This window comes from Pholcus phalangioides, unplaced genomic scaffold, assembly GCF_987345545.1.
Source record: "Pholcus phalangioides strain wild (caught in Gottingen) unplaced genomic scaffold, Ppha-v1.0 ptg000001l_1, whole genome shotgun sequence".
NCBI classification, from domain to species: Eukaryota; Metazoa; Arthropoda; class Arachnida; order Araneae; family Pholcidae; genus Pholcus; species Pholcus phalangioides.
The window spans coordinates 4,846,943-4,867,342 of NW_028301594.1; the positions used below are offsets into that span (position 1 = coordinate 4,846,943).

Below are 20,400 nucleotides of genomic sequence, written 5' to 3' on the forward strand. Positions count from 1 at the left end.
CCAGTTACGAATGGTGTAAGGCAGTGAAAAACACAATACCCACTTCTTTTGGTAGTTTACATCTCTCGCCGTATTTCAGACCACATGCTTGCTCCATTGCCGGCTCAGTATATGGATCCTGTTCGTCAATAAAGAATTTTGGTCTTTCGGTCTACGTGGATGCAGCGTTTTCGTAAGATAGTTTTGTGAGGTAACTGAAGTATTTATTACTGATTCTATGTATATGTTGCTGCAAAGCCCAAGATGCGGCTATTTCGTGAATTTGCTGGCAGATTTGTCCAAAATCCAATTTCCAGGCTTTGGCCGGCCAGTTCGCGAAGTGGCTGGGGATCCCTGGCCAATGTTTGATGTGCTGACGTAAGACCGTCCGGTCCCAAATCCATTTTTTCATCGCTAATGTGTGATACATTGGTGTGTATATATTAGCTCTATCTGACGAGAGAGAAAAAGAGAAATTTAAGGGGGGGGGGAAATTATATATAATAATATAGACGTATAGTTTTTTCTGTCAAAGTTTTGAAAAAAAAATTATTACTGCATCATGAATGCGATATGATGGATTGCCATAGCTAACGTAGGCATAATTATCATGAAATAATACGCCAAATGGCGGTGACCCGAATCATGCCCTTTCCTTTCGGACTTTTGCCAGGGATCACCAGCCACTTCACGATCTGTGTGGCCAAATTCGGACATTGGCAAGGTCAATTTACAATTAAAATTGCCGATTCACGAACTGGCCGATTTCGGGTTTTGGCAGCAACATATATATATAATTGATAAATGTGGGAAATATTCTTTACATCAGTCAGTACTTCTCAACCCTTGCGGTACTGGGATATTTTAAGGGAGCCAGATGGGTGTGAAAACCAAAAAAAAAACTTTCAGCTTACGATGCTGCAAAATAATAAAGCAGTCAACACCCGATATAACGACCATCTTCGTCCCGTCAAAAACGGACGTTATATTGGGAGGATCGTTATGTCGAAAGTAAAACATAAGTACGATAGTCATTCTCGTGAAAACATTCAGGATTTATCATACAGGTCGTTGTAATGAAATGTTGTTATAATGAGAGAAGACTGTACTACTATTAATGCTTAGCCATACCTACAACTCGTACACATTCCTAACGAATAGATACATGCCGGAATATGTTCTAAGTGTGTGTGTGACCCTTAAAATATTAACGTCGTTAGAATTGTGCTTGTTTTGTGTTCTACTTGTGCTACTGTCTTTTATAGAACATGAAACAAACACAACTCTGACAACATAAATGCCTTAGGGGTACCTATACACTCAGAACACGCATATTCCAACATGTCCCGATGCATTAGAAATTCCATAGAAGAATGTATACGAGGTGCATGTACGGTTAAGTGGCATCTGTTTTTCATATTTTGTGCGAAATAATACCACGATATACAGAACTTTCACTCTCGTCAAATATTTTTTAACCATTTTGAAAATGTTGTTGCATCTCTATTCTGCTACATTTAGTGTGATTGAATGTCACTCAATCACACTATGTGTGAGCACGTGTGATGCAGGTTAATATACCCTTTCGGTCTCTCCCTCTTCTCTATATATCTCTCTCTCTCGTTCTTCATTTCACATAACACTGCAAGGCAGGGTGTGCACACTGGTGCGATGCTGCCTCGACTAGGATAGGATTGATTGAAAAATTGAATTTCACGTTTTTTAACCGAGCAACATCGAGTTGCATGTTGCATCTCTAGCAGTATCGCGCTAGTGTGAACACTGCCTAGCACCTGAGTAATGGACAAATCTCCAAAAATTTGCATGTGTTTGCATTTTTGGCGATAATTGGCAATGTCTTGTATTTTCCCGTATTCCGAAGCTCAATTTCCGTATTTTTCTCAAGGAAATATGGTCAGCCTATGTATTTCACACTTATACTTTACTATTATAAATATGAGAAACCACGTTAAGATTAGGCTGACCATATTTCCTCTAGAGAAATACGGGGAAATCGCTAAAAATGACGCCAAAACAGAACAAAGTTGCCAAATGTTGTTGAAGTAACGAAAAATCGCAATGGCGGGAAATGAAACATTACTGCAAATTGCAATGGATTGAAATGAATTCCACGAAAAAAAATGTTCACCAAGTCAAGTGTGAGAGATTAATATTCTCATTTATAGTTGTAATTATTATAACATAATTTATGAGTTGAAAAATAATTTCAATCTTTGACTTCAATAAAGAACAAATATTCAATGGCTTCGTGTAAAATACGGGAAAAACCAGGGCATTTTTGCTACAAAGTCGGGACCGCCAAAAAAACAGAAAATACCGTGACTGTCCCAGGAAGTACGAGACGATATGGTCACCCTAGATAAGCTAGGACTCGTGCTGTCACCTATCGAATCAAAACAAGAATAAAAAAGCTTGCTGGGTTTTTTTAAACCGATATGCAGAATGAAAATGAACAAGTGGTATACAGAACTGTGTAACTTTATTTTTATGCAACATACCAATGTAAACTATATGCACCAAAATAATATATGTATGCCGGTGTTACATTATTTTTAGTGTTCATAAAAAAAATAATCAAGCGGCAAACATAAAAACATAATACCTGTATTTTGGCGTATAAAATTTACACCCGTATGCAGTATAAAATTAAATAATATACAATATTATAACATATTTTGTTCGTTTTCATGCCGCATACCGATTTGAAAACAACTAATCTCACTCAAAAAATTATAATAGTTAGTTTGGCTTTTATTTGATAGGTGACAGCAAGAACCCCGAAATATCCATATGTGATGGATATTTTTCCCGATATTTTGGTATAGAATAAGGCGAAAATGCTAATGAATTTTTGCTACAATTTCAGAATCAATCGTAAAATGTTTATCTCTTTTTGGACACATACTATAATATTTATACTATTATACTATATTGGTACAGCCGAAGTAACCTTTTTTTCGGAAAAATATATTTTTACGTCTTTTTTGAAACCAAGAAATCTTATCTCTTCTTCCATGAAAATACCATCAGGATATATAACACTGGAAATGAGGTTTTCCGTTTTCCAGAACAACCCAGGTACAGCATGTGATTCCATTTTGAGCTCAGTTACAGTATAAGATTCCTTTTTGAATCCAGTTGTAGGATACGAGGGCCCATAACCGAACTGGGCTGCTAAATATTAGGACCGTAAAATACAATACGTTGAATCAAAAACGTATCTTGGCTGTCAAAGAAAAAATTTCTGTGGAATTCCCCACATGAGTGTAAGAATACCTGTATCATCATTAGTCTCTGGAAGAGTAGGTAATCTTTGCCTATTAATATTCAGAATAATCACCAACGTAAAAGGCAAATATAAAGAAAATACGACTTTTGTTTGACTTGGACACACGTATAATTTTTTTCTTTCCTCTGAGCAACCGAAAGTTAATATTTGGTAATCAATCCAAGTGGGATCCTCGGTCAGCGTGGTAGTTTACCCTCTGAAGACGACACACATAACGTGTCGAAATGTATAACAAGTTTTCGTATTTTCCTTGTATTTGACTTTTCCTTTGGTGATTTTTCTGAATATCATCAAACTCGATAAAAATAAATTAAAAAACGAGAAAGTTTAAGTATTTTGTTATTTTTTGTGACCACTTCGGGCATGTGGGAGGAAAAAAATGCATGTCGAAATTTTTACATGCCCCGAGCATGATGGGAAATAGATTCGACCAGCCCTGCTAAGTAAGACACACCCTTATCGATTCCCAGAATTACACAATTCTAGAATACACCACTGTTTCCCGATGTTTAAGTCAAAATATATTTTCGAAATTTCTACTCCATTTATATACACTTTCAGATGATATTTTGGTTAAATATATCCTATAAATTCATACAGAATTCTCAGCTATCACGGCAGTAGTTGCGAGTGTCAGTTTTTCAGCGATGGAACAAACCTGCAAACGCATAATAAATTACTTTCTCATTAACGGAATCATCCGAAACCCAAATGCTACCAAATGAGCAATCTGTTTACTCGTATCCAGAAAAATGCCGGAAGGATCCATTTTAAACTGGACATGAGTGGCAACTATCTTCGACTTCAAAAACTGAAAGAAACGTAACATTTTCGGTGAACGCATGTCTGGTGAAATAACAGTAATAATGATAATAATAATTGAGATCCAAAAAGACAATAAAGATGAAGAGACAGACAAAAAAGAGAGATTGAAACATAATTCGTAAATGGAGCACCAAATAACATCTGGGGCCGTTCGTAATACAATTTCGAAGAATCCGCAAGTACCTCGTTATTACGTTATTGGACCGAAACGAGCACGAAAACGTCCGAAGAGTTACTTTCTTTGCTCATTACTTTTCTTGCTCGGAAGAAAGTAATGGAATTTTTTTTTTTCCTTTTCCTGGCAAAAGAATCTCACACGATTGATGGAAAAAAAAAGAGAAAAAGACATTTGGATGTCCGTTAAGAAAGAGGTCACGCGAGAGAATACGCGAATATTCGAGAGTGGCACGCGTCATACAAGCTAACGCCCAGTTCGAAAACATGGAATTAACCAAGTGTCGGACATGTTGAGCAAGCTTCGAGCTCGTACTCAATTCCGGAAGAGATTGGAAAATTATCAAATTTCTTCAGAAGTTTTACAATCTTCCTCAAATATTGTAGATTAGATACGAGCTGATTATAAGTGACCCTATTCGGAATTTCACCATGGGGTTTAGTACATGTGTTAATTAAGGGGACCACGGGAATTAATTGGCTGTAAAATAAATTTAATTGAAAAAAAAATTTGTCACTGGATAGTACTTCTCTCAAAATAGGAGCCGTATACTAATTATAGTGATTCTTTTTAGAGTTCTGTCCAATATTTTATGGAGCGAGATACACGATAAGGTGAATTTCTGCATTTCGAAAGACTATTATACAGTTGACAGTCAATAATCAGAACGTGCGCTAGTCTGGTCCATTCGGTAATCCAGTGTTTTAAGACTGGTTTTTCTCCGTGCATGGAAGAGTAAAACATGTCAATTCATGTATGTGCGCAGGTTATATATTTAATATATAATGTGTGTGTGTGTTATATTATTTAAATCATACATGCTCAACCCATGGCCTGCGGGTCAAATTTGGCCCTCGATGTCATCTGATGTGGTCAGCGGTCTCAAACCTAATTTTGTAAAAGTGATCTGAAAATGACACAATTACAGATAATTCAAGTGCCACGTAGTACATTTCCTACATCACTTAAGTGGCCCGCGGCACAGTTCCAATGCACTTAAGGAATCCTCAGCATGTTAACAGAATGAATGCATTCATTCATTCAACATGTTAACAGATGACTTGCATCCCCCCCCCCCCACCAGCACAGTCCGAGATCATTTAAGCGACTCGTAGCATATTTACAGATTATTTAATTGACGGTACAGTTTCGCATCACCTAAGTGGCCCGCAGCACCTTCCAAGATTGCTTAAGTGACCCCTCAGCACATTGACAGATCGCTTCATTTACCTTCGGCATATTCAAAGATCACTTGCTTGACCTACGGTACCCAACTGATCCACGGCACACTTACAAGTCACTTATGTGGCCCGCGACACATTTGCAAACCAATGAAGTAGTCCACACTCTTCTAAAAGATGAGCACCCTTGATTTAAATGGGTTTTTTTCCCATTAACTTTCAGTAATCCGGCGATTTTGGTAATTCAGTGTAACTTGGCCTGATATGCGCCGGATTAACGAGAGTTTACTGCATTTGGAGACTAGTCTTTATAGAAGATTGGAGCAACATCACTCTCCCACTAGGAGAGGCTACAGGCCTTTGAATAGATCATTGTTTTAGTTTTCAGTACTAAATTTGCTATTTTAATCAGTATGTAGAGAAATCCTGGCCTCCGGAGTGTGAAAGCCCTGAGCAACATTATTGGATTGCTGCATGTCGAGTTCAGAATTGATCGTGTCATTTAAAGATGTTTCCGAATCCTTGCCCTTGACATTGAATGGATTTGAACCCTGTCTGTAGTGTGTTGAGCCGTCTCGTGAGAAAATATCATCGGCCTCCAGGCAAAGGGATGTTTTGAGGCCCTGCTCATTATCAGAAAATCATCGCGACTGATATCGTTATTAAGGAGCACCCCCAATGCACTTGAGCTCGCTGGGCCTTGCCAACACCGACTATAGTAGAGTCGGACATAGAGGTGATTGATGATGATGATTATACATAAATATGAGGTGATATAACTACAGTATCAACTATAGCTGGTGTTGGCCGTGCCTAGGTTGGCTCAAGCGTTAAGACAGCTCTAAATGTGGGGAAATATTTCAAAATTATTGTTCATTGGAGACATTTGAAATCTTCCTGGTATTAAAAAAACAATATTTGTCTTAGTCATTTTTGGGCCACTTCTTACCATTATTAAACTTGCTGCCTTTAGGTTTCACCATGTTATTAATGCACAATTCATACAGGGCCTGTTTCTCACATGGACAAACGGAGCAGGTGTTGAGGGCCCGGAAATTGCTGCCTTTTATATTTCATAGGCCTCCCCCTTCCCATTTCTCTCAAAGAATACTATATATAAGAAGAGGCCAAAAATTCATATTTGGTCTAGCGCCAGAACTTGTGAGAAACTGACCCTGCATACGGAATACATTTTTGCCATTTTTGTTGAACGTTTATGATTTTTCAACGCGTTCTAACGTTTTTTTTTTAATTATTATTATTTAATAGTCAAAATTTAGATTTTTATTTATCTATCTTTCCCCCACCTTGTTCTGAAGCTTATAATAAAATGTTGGACTGATCATTTGTTGAATAATAAGCATATTATTTTTCTTAACCCTCTCGCTGACATTAATAAGTTCCAGTCCACACAGCTTAATTTGATCACATCGTGGTCTGATAACAAAAACCGAATTGTAATTATACCCGAAAAAAGTTCCGTTTACGATGACCGTACAACGACCATACATCCCGTTTGGTCAAACATGACGTACGGCAAACGGGTATTGGCCACATAATCGGTTGCCAATTGTTCAATCATTCCATTTTTAAAAAAATTCTACTCTGAAATGAGACTTTTATTTTTTCCTTTTCAGCTAAAATCCTGCATTTTCGTTATTTAGTCATTGTGAGGTATTAGAGTCACAAGAGATATTATTAGATATCATAAATTGCCCGTACGATATTTTTTTTTTAATGTATAATATGTGCGTTTCATAGATCCCTTGAGAAAAAAATTTTTGAATCTATTCAGTTGAAAGAAACTGATCAAGAACTGAAGGAAAAGACTTTTTTTCGTCACACACTTGCGTTCACTATAAGAAGGCCATCGTAAAAGTGGCTCCACGCGTACATGGATCACTGCGAATACTACGCATTGATTGCAACATTAACCCTTTGTACGACACAACTGGAACCCACTTTAAAATGCCATGTATTTTTTAATGAAGTAGGCTTCTCGTCAATACCGCTTAAAGGGTTAAGTACCGAAATGTTTGTCAACAAGGAAGGTGGGGGAGAGAACACTTTTCGTCCTCCTACATTGTCTTGCAGCCTGATAACGATAACTTACAGGGAAAAAATAAGTTTGGCACAACCTTAGTTTCGGAATACGTAAAGAAAAAACCTTTCAACTGAAAAAAAAATTGATAACATTATCCGAAGTCCCGCTAGCAAACAAAGAATTTTTATCCGTGTTGTGATATTGGTCCTTTCCGTCCTTCGCAAAAATGATAGCAATACCCGTGATTGTAATAAGTGGCGTTGAGACTGCATCTAGAATCTTTAAAGACCTGTAACTTTAACAATTACAATACTAGATACGTTTTTAAAGCTGATTTGTTACTGAAACACTTTTTTTCTATACACTCCGTGCCTGCTGCACCTGAAGAAACCCTACTTCATGAAAAAAGATATGGCATTTCAAAGGACATATCAGTGCTTTTTTACCAAGCTATTTCTTATGCGGATTAGTGCAAGTAACTGTGCCACTGAAAGGGTAAAAACTCTATTGACAATTTAAACTTATTTTATTATCATTATCTTTTAATTGCGTCCCATGTGGTGCCTTTAACCCGCGTACCAATACCAACATATAACTCGCTTAACCGCTCTAAAAAGGGTCACTTATACAGACACCCTTTACATTGCCATCGTTCCAATCACAAATAAACGTCACTCAAGTGAACCTTGTCGAGGTGAAATTAATAATTGTATCTAGAAACATTCTGCTATCAGTCACCACCTGAATATACTGTCAATGTAATGATAAATACCCCTATAAATTTTCTTTAAGTGCGTAATTAATTATTTTCGCTAAATTCCTAAAATGATAAAAGATAAAGCTCATAAATCATTGATCGACTGATTGCATTCCGCGAATGACTGGAAATACTATTAATTTGCATTTACGTATCAACAAATGAGACCGTGATTAAAAGAGCCAATTTCCGTACCGAAGCTCCAATCTCGACAGCAATTAAGTATTCATGAAAATGGGTTACTCAACTGCGAATGCAAAATCATCCATCATGATAATCATGTCTTAATAATGCGAATTAATAGGAATCTTTTTTAATGCGGAATTCCGGGACGTGGACGTGATCGGTTTCTTGGTGATCATCGATCGATATCAGACACACACACACACACAAAAAATCAATTATTAGGGTATCGGTAACGGAAATAATCGTTTCTATCCTCGAGGGGATCGATATACACACAAAAAATAATTATTATTCAAATTATTTTGGATTATAGAACCATTATAAGGATTACAGAAATTTTTTCGGAAAAATCAAATAATTTTTTATTAATATACGAAAATAATAGAAATGTATGTTTAATACCCGAACAATTATGTCTGAGAAGTGAAGAAAATTCCAGAATTATTTTTGATCGATTTTTTTTTTACATCTAATTTTAATAGAAATTTAGTTTTCAAATTTGAGGATTATAAATACCTCAAGAAAAACTACATTATTTTTTATAATTATACGAAAGTTATTAGAATGTTTAGTATTGGATACATTTTTCTTTAAAATGAAGAAATTTCTAGAATTTTTTTAACATATATATTTTTCTCATCTAATTTAGATACGAATTTAATTTTTAAATTTGAGGATAAAAATTGTTCTGAAGAAAAATTGCATAATTCTTTTATAATTATTCGTAAGTTATTGGGATGTAGAACAATTTTCTCTAAAATGAATAGAATTCAAAAATGTTGAAGAAAATTTTATGTGAAATAAATTTTCATAGGAATTTAATTTTCAAATTCAAGGACTATAAATTCCTCAAAAAAAAGAATTATTTTTTATCAATGCACGAAAATTATTGGAATGTTATATACGAAAAAGAAAAACAATTTTCTAAAATGAAAATACCAGATTGTTTTTAGACATTTTTTTAAAATCTAATTTTGATAAAAATTTTGTTTTATTTTTTTGAAATTTTAGAAATACGAATACATAAAATTACTATGTAGAATTATATATATAGAAGAAAAATAGAAACAAGAAAAATGACGCTGGATTCTGATTGATATACAAAAATTATCGGAATGTTTAATATTGGAAAAAATGTTGTCTAAAATGAAGAAAATTCAGAATTTTTAATACATATTTTTTTGAAATGAATTCCAGTATTTCTTTAGATACATTTTTTGCTTATAATTTTGATTGATATTTAAATTTGAGGATAGCAAAAAATTATGTTATTTTTTTGATTAATATCATTATATGAAAAATATATTGGAATGTTTAGCATTAGAACAAATTTATCGAAGCTGAAGAAAATTTTAAAACTTTATCGATATTATCATTTTCATCTAATTTTCATAAAAATTAAGTTCATAAATTTGAAAATTATAAATTCCTCAAGAAAAATTACATTATTTTTTTATTAGTATACTATGCAAAAATTGTGGGAAATATTTTGGAAACATTTTTTTGTCGAAAATGTAGAAAATTCTAAAAAAAAAAATTTTAAAAGATTTTTCTTTTCTAATTTTCAAATGAATTTAATTTCCCATTATAAATTCCTCTAGTAAAATTGCACCACTTTCCGCTATTGTTAAAGAAATTGGTATACTTAGTATCAGAAATTTTTTTGACTATAGTGAAGAAAATTCTAAGAAATGTTTAGATATATTTTTGTTATCTATTCTTGATAGAAATTTAATTTTTAAATTTGAGGATTACGAAAATTTCTCAGGAAAAATTACATAATTTTTTTTTAATTTGTGTACGAAAATTATTAAAATAGTAGATAGTGTTAAAAATTTTGTACAAAATGACGAAATTGCAGAATTTTTTAGATATGCATTTTCCTCATCTTATTTTAATAGAAATTGAATTTTTAAAATGTATTGTACCATAAATAAGCTAACAGAATTTCATACATGTTATGTACGGCATACAGCCAGTGTGATGCTCATACGTTGTCATATGCTTTCTGTGTGTACGTTCGCCCGACTCTAGAGTTATGTTCGCAAATATGGAGCCCTTATAAAATTAAGGACATAAAGCTCCTTGAAAAGCCACAGAGATTCTTTACCTAACGAATAGCTGGCATGAGCGGCTGGTTTTATTGCAAAAGGTTTCAATTTCTCGGTTTATACTCTATGGAATGGCGTAGAATCGCTGGAGATCTGAAGATGTGTTATAAAATAGTCCCCAAATAGTTTAATCTACCATCAGGAGAACCTGTCTTCGAGATCATAGACAGACAAGTTAACCTATGGAGGCATCGCTTGTAAATAAGAATACCGTCGGCCAGAAGAGATTACTTTTTCCCCGCATTAAGATGACGTGTGGCGAGAATATGGAACAGTCTTCCATCAGAACTTGTCTTGTATACGGCTCCTATCAACATCTCCTAGAGATAGAAAGCCTCCGCGCTCTGCTTGTGACGTCAGTAAGTAGTCTATTTTCCCTCAGAATATTCAGGGGAAAAAAATTCCCTGCTAGTGCCAGTATCATCGTTGTGCGGAAAAGAAATGATCAGGCTCAGAATTTGCGATTTCTAAGCCCCACATCCAATCACTATGTGGTATTTGTGAGCCAATCAGGAAGATTCTACGCCAAAATAAGAAGAAACGAAATAGGATGCTGTGTTTCAAAATGTGGCAAACTTGCTAGGCAGTCTGAATGACGTTTATGGCAAACATTGCAGAGGCCTTCTATCTCTAGTACGTGCTGCTCCTATGAAAGATTTTCTTCCGCTATTGAGAATTTCGACTTGGCTCCGTATACGAAGTATTGGCTCCGTATAATTCCTTCTGACTGTTTTATTTCTAATTATTTTTATTTTTTATTATTTTATTATTACTTTTCCAGAATAAGTGCATTTCATGCCTCTTTTGGGTTATTATAAATTGCAAATAAAAATAAATTTGGTATAAAATAAAATCAATGAAATATCGTAGGCAATAATTTATTATATTTATTTATAACTCACAGTTTCAATGCGATTCCTACGCTGCTTATGTATTACCATTGAAATTTAATTTTCACTTTATCTCAGAAACTAGAGTAAATCTGACAAAATCAGTGCCAGATTCAGAATTAGTGCCCCAGAATCACCCTAAAATAACTGAAATATCTTTACAATGATTCACTATATACATTGAAACCTCGCTGCTACGATATACATCGTTGTATCGAGATACAACGAGGGATTTATCGAGATACAACGATAAATCCCTCTACAACGATATTTTTTTAAATCTTGTTTGGAAATTGCCTATAGTCTAATGTTAAAACCTCTCGATGCAACGACATCTACTACGATTAATCCCTCTATAACGATATTTTTAAGTGATTTTGAAACCGTTTCAACGATATTTTTCTATATTTCGCTCAAAATTGTCTTGAGTTTAATTTCAACTTCGTCCCTTATTTTCATTCTTCCAAGAGCGTTCAATAACATCGGTGTTTTTCACCACATGATCACCGAAAATGTTAATAAAGCTTTTTGTATTACCACTTTCTCTGTAAGACATGAAAATGCAGTACGGTAAACTTCTTTATAGGGACAACGCATCTGAATGAATTCCATTACTCAAATAATTAATTATGGTTTTTCGTAATGAATAAATACTTCATAGTGCGTTTTATGATGGTGCTAACAACGCGCGCACGCAAATTTAGAAAAGATGAAGACAATATCACAAATTTGGTGGCACGTGATGAAAATGTTGTCTCGATATAACGACAACCCCTCTACAACGATATTTTTTCTTGTCCCTCTAAATATCGTTATATCGAGGTTTCACTGTATATTTATCTATAGCATTTCAATGGGGTTGGTATGCTGCTTTTATGCATTACTATTGGAATAATTTAATTTTCACTTTATGTAAAACACTGTTCATGATAGAATTTTTTTAATTATTTTTCCAGTAACTAGCTCATCCATAAACCTATAAGACAAACACTAATTACATTTAAGAAAGCTTTTTCATCGCATATCTGTTTTATGCATATTGATTATACCATATTGATTGACAATTGGTTACAGCTGCAGAATGGACTGAAACACACTAATTTTACACTCACCTTGTATAAACAACTAAAATATTGGGTCACGAATTTTCTGGAAAAGGAATTCGTCCATTAATTCACATCTGTGTCATGTCACCATTCATAGAAATAACATATAGAAATCGGAAACAATATACAATGAACGTGTAAGAAATAACATAAAAATGAGGAATATTCTGTGACATTTCTCTGCCTTTTGTGTGAAATCTCGTACAGAATATGATGTGTATTCTCATAAATTATCATCACTATCATTATTATTGTGTGTGTGTGTGTGTGTGTCCCCCATCTCTCTGTCCCTCCTTTATAAGCCCCCCCCCCCCGATTTCATATAAGTCCTAAATCTTAACGTATTGTTTCCGTATCGAAAAGTAATAACAACGACATTTTATTGTCTTTTACGGACACCCAAATGTCGTAAAGTTACGTAAAATGTGTCAAGACAAATTCATAAAAGGAAAATTATTATTTCTAACTATCAATCATAAATATTGTTCTGATTTTGTGGTAAATATTTCTTCGTGAATCCGGAAGTATTTATTTTATAACCGAATTTTGTCAGTATAGATGTCATAGAAATTATTTTTTTTACTCAAAAATACCAGCAGTAATCTGTTCTTCTTGATAGCTTTGGAAATACAAGTATAGGATCAAATCCTTTTGGAATTATTCTACACAATCGTTTCTCAATGAGTGGTTCACGTCAGGGCTCGACAAATCTGCTGCCCGACATGCCCGGGGCTTGTAAAAATTTCGACCGGTCTGGTATTTTTAGTCTACCACATCTTCCACGCGGGCATATAAAGAAAAATCAACACTTAAATTTTTTTTTTTCATCGACGATGATGCACCGCTGTATGCCTCTAGGGGCAGGACAGCAATATATGATTGATCCACGATGATGCAAGTGTTCTTACGCACATACGTAAAATTCCACAAATTTTTTTTTTTTTGGCAGCCGTTATGCAAATGTAGTCAACGTATATTGATCAGTTTTCACGATCCTAATATTTAGCAGCCCGGTGCGTTCGTAGGCTTCATATACTACTAGTATGAAACCACACATGCATCTCGTCCACATTCCTCTGTGAAATTTCTAACGAGACATTGAGAAAGAGAGTACTTGGTGAACCTGCCTCCATTGGATCACGCCGGAGAGGGGGTCCGTCACCCCCCTCGCTTTTGAAAATACACTAAAAAATGGTATATATATATATATACAAATCTATATATACATACATTGAGTACATGTGCTATGCGCCCCCCCCCCCTTCCTGGAAAAAGTTAAAATGACGGCCCTGAGACTGCCATAGGGAGCTAAGTTCGTAGCTCACCTACTTTCTGGTGGGTGGCGTTTGTTTTCACAGTTGGTGAAGTAATACATAAAACTTTCACAGCCATACTGAACCAAATCCATTCTTGATTAGAGTTTTGATTGGCTCCTTGCTATCTTTCATTATATTAATCATTTTCAAATCAAAATGAGTTGTTATTTTGAGTCTTCTAGAGAGGAACTATCTTAGATCAAGGATCAAGGTTATTTTTGTTATGACCCTTAAATTATTATATGCGGCTATAAATTCACACATTCATCTTGCATATTTAACGTCTTTTCATGAAATGCACTTAAATTCACTGAAATTGACTGCAGCTATTTATTTCCCTCCCGTTGCTAATTTCAGCCATAAATTAGCAGTTTTTCCATGTTTGGGAGCTTTTTCTGGTGAGAGTTGGCGGTGTGTCATATTTTCTCGTATTTAAAATCTCGAATATTTTTTTTTTTACTATTTATACCGTCTTTTTTCTAAGAAATATACTCAACATACTGTACATATAAAGGGTGTCCCATAAATTCATAAGTAGATTGAAACTTCATGAAAAATTCAAAGAACTGGTATATTTGAATGCGGTTTGATAAAAGGTTCTTCTCGTGAAGGGAGGTTTTTTTTGTACAGAAAAAAATTTAGTGCAAATTTTCGTCGAGGTGGGGGGGGGGGGCACTGAATCGAAGAAAGTCACTGTAAATATGCAAATCTGAATCTTAATCCATTGTACTGCTTATTTTTGAATTTTCGTGTTACTGGCGCTTAAATAAGGATAAGGTTTTCATTGTGATATTAACATTAGTTTATAAAGCAGAATTTGTGAATTTTATTTTGCCTCAGCTCTACGGATCACAGGCTGAAGCTTTACAAACGTTTCGGACAAAGAAGAGATTGAAGATAGGTTGTCACAGGCCCAATCAATCATGATTTGCTTTCCTGCAACGTCCTCTTTCGACAAAAATTTTAAGTATTTTTTTTCTGTTTGAAAAAAAAAAAATCCTCCCTCATGAGAAAATTTTTTCGCACAGACCGTATTCAAATTCACCAATTCCTCAAATTTTTATGAATTCTTTAACTATTTATGAATTTATGTCACACCTTGTATTAGTCCATCCGGTAATTTCATGCAAGCACGTGCGCTCAATCTCAATAAACTTGAGCGTCAGTTGACACAACACTTCAATTTGTGTTCATGGAAAATAGATTATAAAAACAATAACAGAAAATCTAATGGAAAAAATTTGTTTTAATTTTAAATTCAGGATCACACACACATCAAGTAATGTATATATATTTCAATATATGCCGTTTTTTTTACTCCTAAAGTTTCCCATTGGGCACGAAATTTTCCTGAAACTACCCATTATATGCCAACGGCTACACCCAAAACCACCAAAAAAGAATAAATTTAATTTATCGTAAAATTTAGATCAACCGAAGCGTGCACGAGTTGATTGAAAATTTCGCAATTTCCCAAATTATCAAGCAAAAGTAGGAGAAACCAAAACCCGTGCATGATAATGGGACCAGTTTCGTACATTGTTTTAATGTCGTACCACCTCGTCCTCACGTGCCTTTATTTACGTTCCTTTTTGCATAATCAGTTAAAATAACTTCCTAGTTTGTAAAACGGAGTTATTGTAAATTGCCTTCGATTTGATTTTAACCCGGGAAGGAATATTTATCCGAAGGAAATTACAGATCGATCATTGACTTCCTTAATAGGATTTACCAATTGCAGCACACACACTCACCCTCTTCGATAACAGGCAAATTGAAGTCGAACGTTTGTGATCGATCTGAAAAAGTATGATCAATGAATTTCGATCTATCCATGGAAAGGAAAAATTCTGGATTTTATTTCCACTGAATTCATTCGTTGTTTATAGTTTTAGAAGAAAAATTGATGTCAATCTATATAAAAGGGAATTTCGAGACTCAGAGGAAATTAAATATTTTAAATTTTGAATCTATAAGAAAATTACCGCTAATTTATCATGTGTAAGTTTAAAATGGTAATTAATCATATATTAAATTAAATACTACTACATTTCAAAACGATCCGAGACTTTTTTGATTACGGAAAAATGAATATATGAAGAGAGGGTATTTTTTCGGCCTGAAATATACTGAGAAATTAAATTTTCTGGATGTTATTCCGAAACTGTGTGTGTGTGTGTGTGTGGTATTTGGAAAGAAAAGTTCGATATCCTCCAGGAATCGAACTTTTTCTTTGGGGCCGTTCAAGTGTTACGTCATCATCAATGGGGGTAGAGGGGTTCCGATTTGCTGACTTTTGATGACAAGGGGGGAGGGGGGGGGTTGGATAATGCTTACGTCATCAACCACCCTTTATGAAAATATGAGTTATGATTCAGAGGGGCAGAGCTGAGAGCTGATGACGAAATTTTGCTGACAAGGGGGAGGAGGGGGTCAAAAATGGCTAAAAAATTTGCTTACGTAATACTTGAACGGCCCCTTTCCAAATATCAGTTTCGGAATAACATCCAAGAAAATTCAATTTCTTAGTATATTTCAGGCCGAAAAAAATACCATCTCTTCATACAAAACGCCAACTGGGGCCAAAATTGCTGTAGTTAAGGGAGGCTGCTATGATTCCACTCAGCGCTTCACACTACTAATGCGTGTTATAAGGTTAACGCACTTGCCCGGTATGCAAGGGGACCTGGATTCGATTCCCGGAGGAGACAAATAACTTTTATTTCCAAATATCAGTTTCGGAATAACATCCAGAAAATTCAATTTCTCAAAATGAATATAGATAGAGCCTGTTTATTCTGTGTTTCTCTCCTTCGAAATAAAACTACCCTGTGCAATTTTTGTTCATACAAAGATGTAAATGCTGATTCCAAGCACTTTTTTGTCATATCCTCCGGAGTATTCGTTGCTGCTCGCTACACTTCTTCGGGACATGAGAAGCGTTGCTCCTTCAGTAAATTCTTTATCCGGGAAAAAAAAGTTACATGGGACAAGACAGGGCCGCCCTTATGAGACGTGGGGCCCGGTGCGAAAATAATTTCGGGACTCCTTAGCCCCGGTTTTACATATTTTGTGGGGGGGTTGTGGGAACGCCATCCAAGGACTCGTGTATTATCACAGAGTATACAGGAATGTTGAAAAATATCTACTCATCAATGAAAACTCCCAAATAATGAGAGGGAAAAAAACAGAATTTTGATGATGATTCAGAACTAATGAGAGAAATAATTCCGGAATTGATGAAAATGCCGAATTTTAATGACAGAAAAAATCACAAAATTGAGAGAGATGGAAAATTCAGTGTATATAGGCTGATATAATGAGAGAAAATTCCCAGAATTGCTAAAAATTCAGAATTAATGAGAGAAAAAATCTTAGACTTCAAAATACATTTGATACACACACACACACATTTTTTCACTTTTATTACTGTAAGTGCAGGGCTTCACAATGCGCGGGGCCCGTTGCTACCGCATCTGTCGCACACCCCTGAGGGCGACTCTTTGACAAAATCAGGGGAATATAAGTTAGTTGTGCAAGTATCGGAATATGATATTTTTTTGACAGGTAATCTGGTATCAGGAGGGACCTGCGAGTCCCTAAACGTCTGAATGATTCGGTACGACGCAAGCGACAAGATCTTTGGAGGGCCAAGTCGTGGGTGCTCCCATGGCCCCCACAAAGGGGGGGGGCATGACAGGGCTCTAGCCCTGGGGGGGCCGCAAAAGATCCCAGAGTAGGGCCCCGCTCCAGGATTTGGGGGCCATGGGTGCTCCATCACTACAATGCGCCGGTTCACAGGTTCCCTCCTGGTGTCAGATTACCTGTCAAGACATCACATTTCCAATGCTTCTATACAACCAGCTTATCCCCCCCCCCCGATCTTGCCCCATGTGACTTTTTCGTTTTTTCTCGAATAAAGAGTAATTTACTTAAGGGACATCGAGTCAGTTTCCGAAGAAGAGCAGCGACAAAGGCACTGGAGGATATGACAAAAAAAAAAGGCTTTCAATCCGCATTTACATCTTTGTATGAACAGTATCAAAAATGCATAAAATTGCACAGGGTAGTTACTTCGAAGGAAACACCAGAACAAACAGGTTCAATCTGTATTCAAATACAAATACAACGCCACAACAGGCAAATTGCCCAACGAGGTGGCTGACTTAAGAACATCATGGATCCCCGAGCCATTTTTTTTGGAGGCCCTACCTACTACTACTACTACACCACACCCCCTTCATTCTTCCTTAATAAAATAAGTCTCGGAACTTTTTGAACGTAGTAGTATTTTAAATATTGAATTTAAGAAAAAAATACCGTCGATTTAATCATGTGTAAGTTTTGTAATTTTAGATTACGATGGGGAGCACAAAGAATGGGTTCGAAGTTGAAGCCAATGGCCTTTAATGGTCGATTGATCTTTCACTGTCTGCGGTTTTCTGACCAATGCATTAGGTAGTATATTTTTGTATGCGCGTACAATACGTATTCACAATAAAAAGGGCTCGTAACCGTTATCGCTTTCATTTGTGCGAAACGCGCATTCCATCTGAATTGGATTCGATGACTGCTGCTATTGTATCGAAAGCTGTGAAAAGAACCAAGCGTCAAAAAATAGAAAGTAATTTTCAAAAGAAGAAGAAAACAAAAATGGCCTCCAAATACGAAAAGCAAAAGTGTTGATGACCCTCCGCCAAAGAAATATTTCGACTTCCTCAAAGTCGATGTTTTTAAAAGTTTCAATAGCAACTTAAGGTTTTAAGAAATTAGGATTGTTTTGAGAAGAAAGCTGTGTTCATAGAAATGCGATTTCACGTTGCATTCATAAAACTCCGAGACGATCATGTTGTAGGAGATCAATGTGGATCAGTGGTTACCAACCTGTAGTACGCGTATCCCTGGAGGTTTCGTGATGGGTCATTAGTAGAGATACGTAAATTTCGCAAAAAAAATTTCAAAATCAGAAATTTCGCTATCATTCGCAAAAAAAATTCAGATAAAAAATTTCGCATTTATTCACAATAATGAATTCCAAATGAATAATTTCACGTTCGTTCACAAAAAAAAGAAAAAATCTCGAATAAATAAAACAGTTGAAATCAAAAATCTAGATAGTTACGGCATTACATGTTGGGGTGGGACATACTCCAGCAATTTTTCTTCACTTTTTGTCACACAGAAGTCCTTCATCCGTATCATTCTGAGTAAGAATACACTCACGCATACATTTCCACTTTTCAATCAATTAAAGCTACTCCCTCTGCAACATTTGTACGTTTGTTTATAAAAGTTTAAAAATGTTTTATAAAAGAAGTGGCCATCTCAATCTGAAATTACATAAGTCTGGAATGTAATTTAGACGTCATACTATACAGGTACCAAGGCCAAATAAAACTCGTTTCCAAAAATCTTTCCTTTATTTAGCTCCCAAAACATTTAATTTACTTGCTCAGTTAATAAAAGGAGCAATCTTCATGTACATCTTCTCTTATCAATTTAAAATCTTGGTTGTTAACTCAAGAAGATTTAAGTTATCTCTTTGATATTGTAATGTAATTTTCTTTTATCTTGCATACACTGCTAAATGCCAAATTTTTTTTGTTTATCAATTCCATTCCTGTTGTTGCATTTTACCTCGGTATGCATTTTTACCTCTGTTATAACATACCCTGCTTAAAACATACACTGTGGAGCTAACCAGAAAAAATGGGCTTAATCAAGAAAATTATCCGGATATAACGTACTGCGAAAAAAACCTTGGGAAAATATAGTCAGAAACAGCGCCTTTTATGTATAACATTCATTGTATCCGGGTGATATATCTTGACGTTTCCTCACAAAAAGGCCTACATTTTTTGAATAACCGAGAAATTACGTGGCTGGAATAGTTACATTTCATCATCAACAGGTGGTACCGATATTACAATTGACAAACTTTATTGCCACCTGTCAGTGATAAATGTAACTATTCTGGTAATAAAATTTTTACATTTAATGAAATCCTATCTTTCTCTGTGCAAAATTGTATCGTCTATGCCTTTCGAAATATCGATTTTTTTGACTTGTTTTTATTACATTGTGATCTTTTTATTCGTGGCGGTGATGAAAGAAAAATTGTTGCAAATCAACTCAGTCACTTGAAAATCTATGCTAATTCAATTGTATCATTTCAATTGGTGGCTTTCAGAAACTTTTTCAGAATTAGTGAAAAAAATTATTTCAGAACTAATAAAAGTCTTCAATTATTTTTTCCCTGTTTAGCTCGAGGCCTAATTGGCCCCCTTCTGTTACGATGTCACCAAATTACATGGGTTGGTGGCTCACGGGCTTCGTGGGAAATTCCAATGGAGAGGGTTCATAGTTTCCACGAAATCTTAGGGGGGGGGTGTCACAATTCAAGTCTGTTATAAGGAAACACGGATGCATAACGCAGGAATGTTGGGCATATCTATATAGTGGCATAGAAATCTCCTACACGTTTCACGGAAAGAAAATATTTTCTATGCCTTTTAAGAAA

At 35.3% G+C, this 20,400-nt stretch overlaps 1 protein-coding gene across 1 annotated transcript in view; it reads left to right on the forward strand.

Moving 5' to 3' along the window:
* The first annotated feature begins 103 nt into the window (after positions 1–103).
* Positions 104–20,400, forward strand: part of LOC149089724 (uncharacterized) — a 39,122-nt gene continuing 18,825 nt past the window's right edge. Inside the window, exon 1 of the mRNA XM_089235348.1 lies at positions 104–190. The gene's annotated coding sequence lies outside the window, so the exon portion shown is untranslated. The remainder of the gene's footprint in view (positions 191–20,400) is intronic.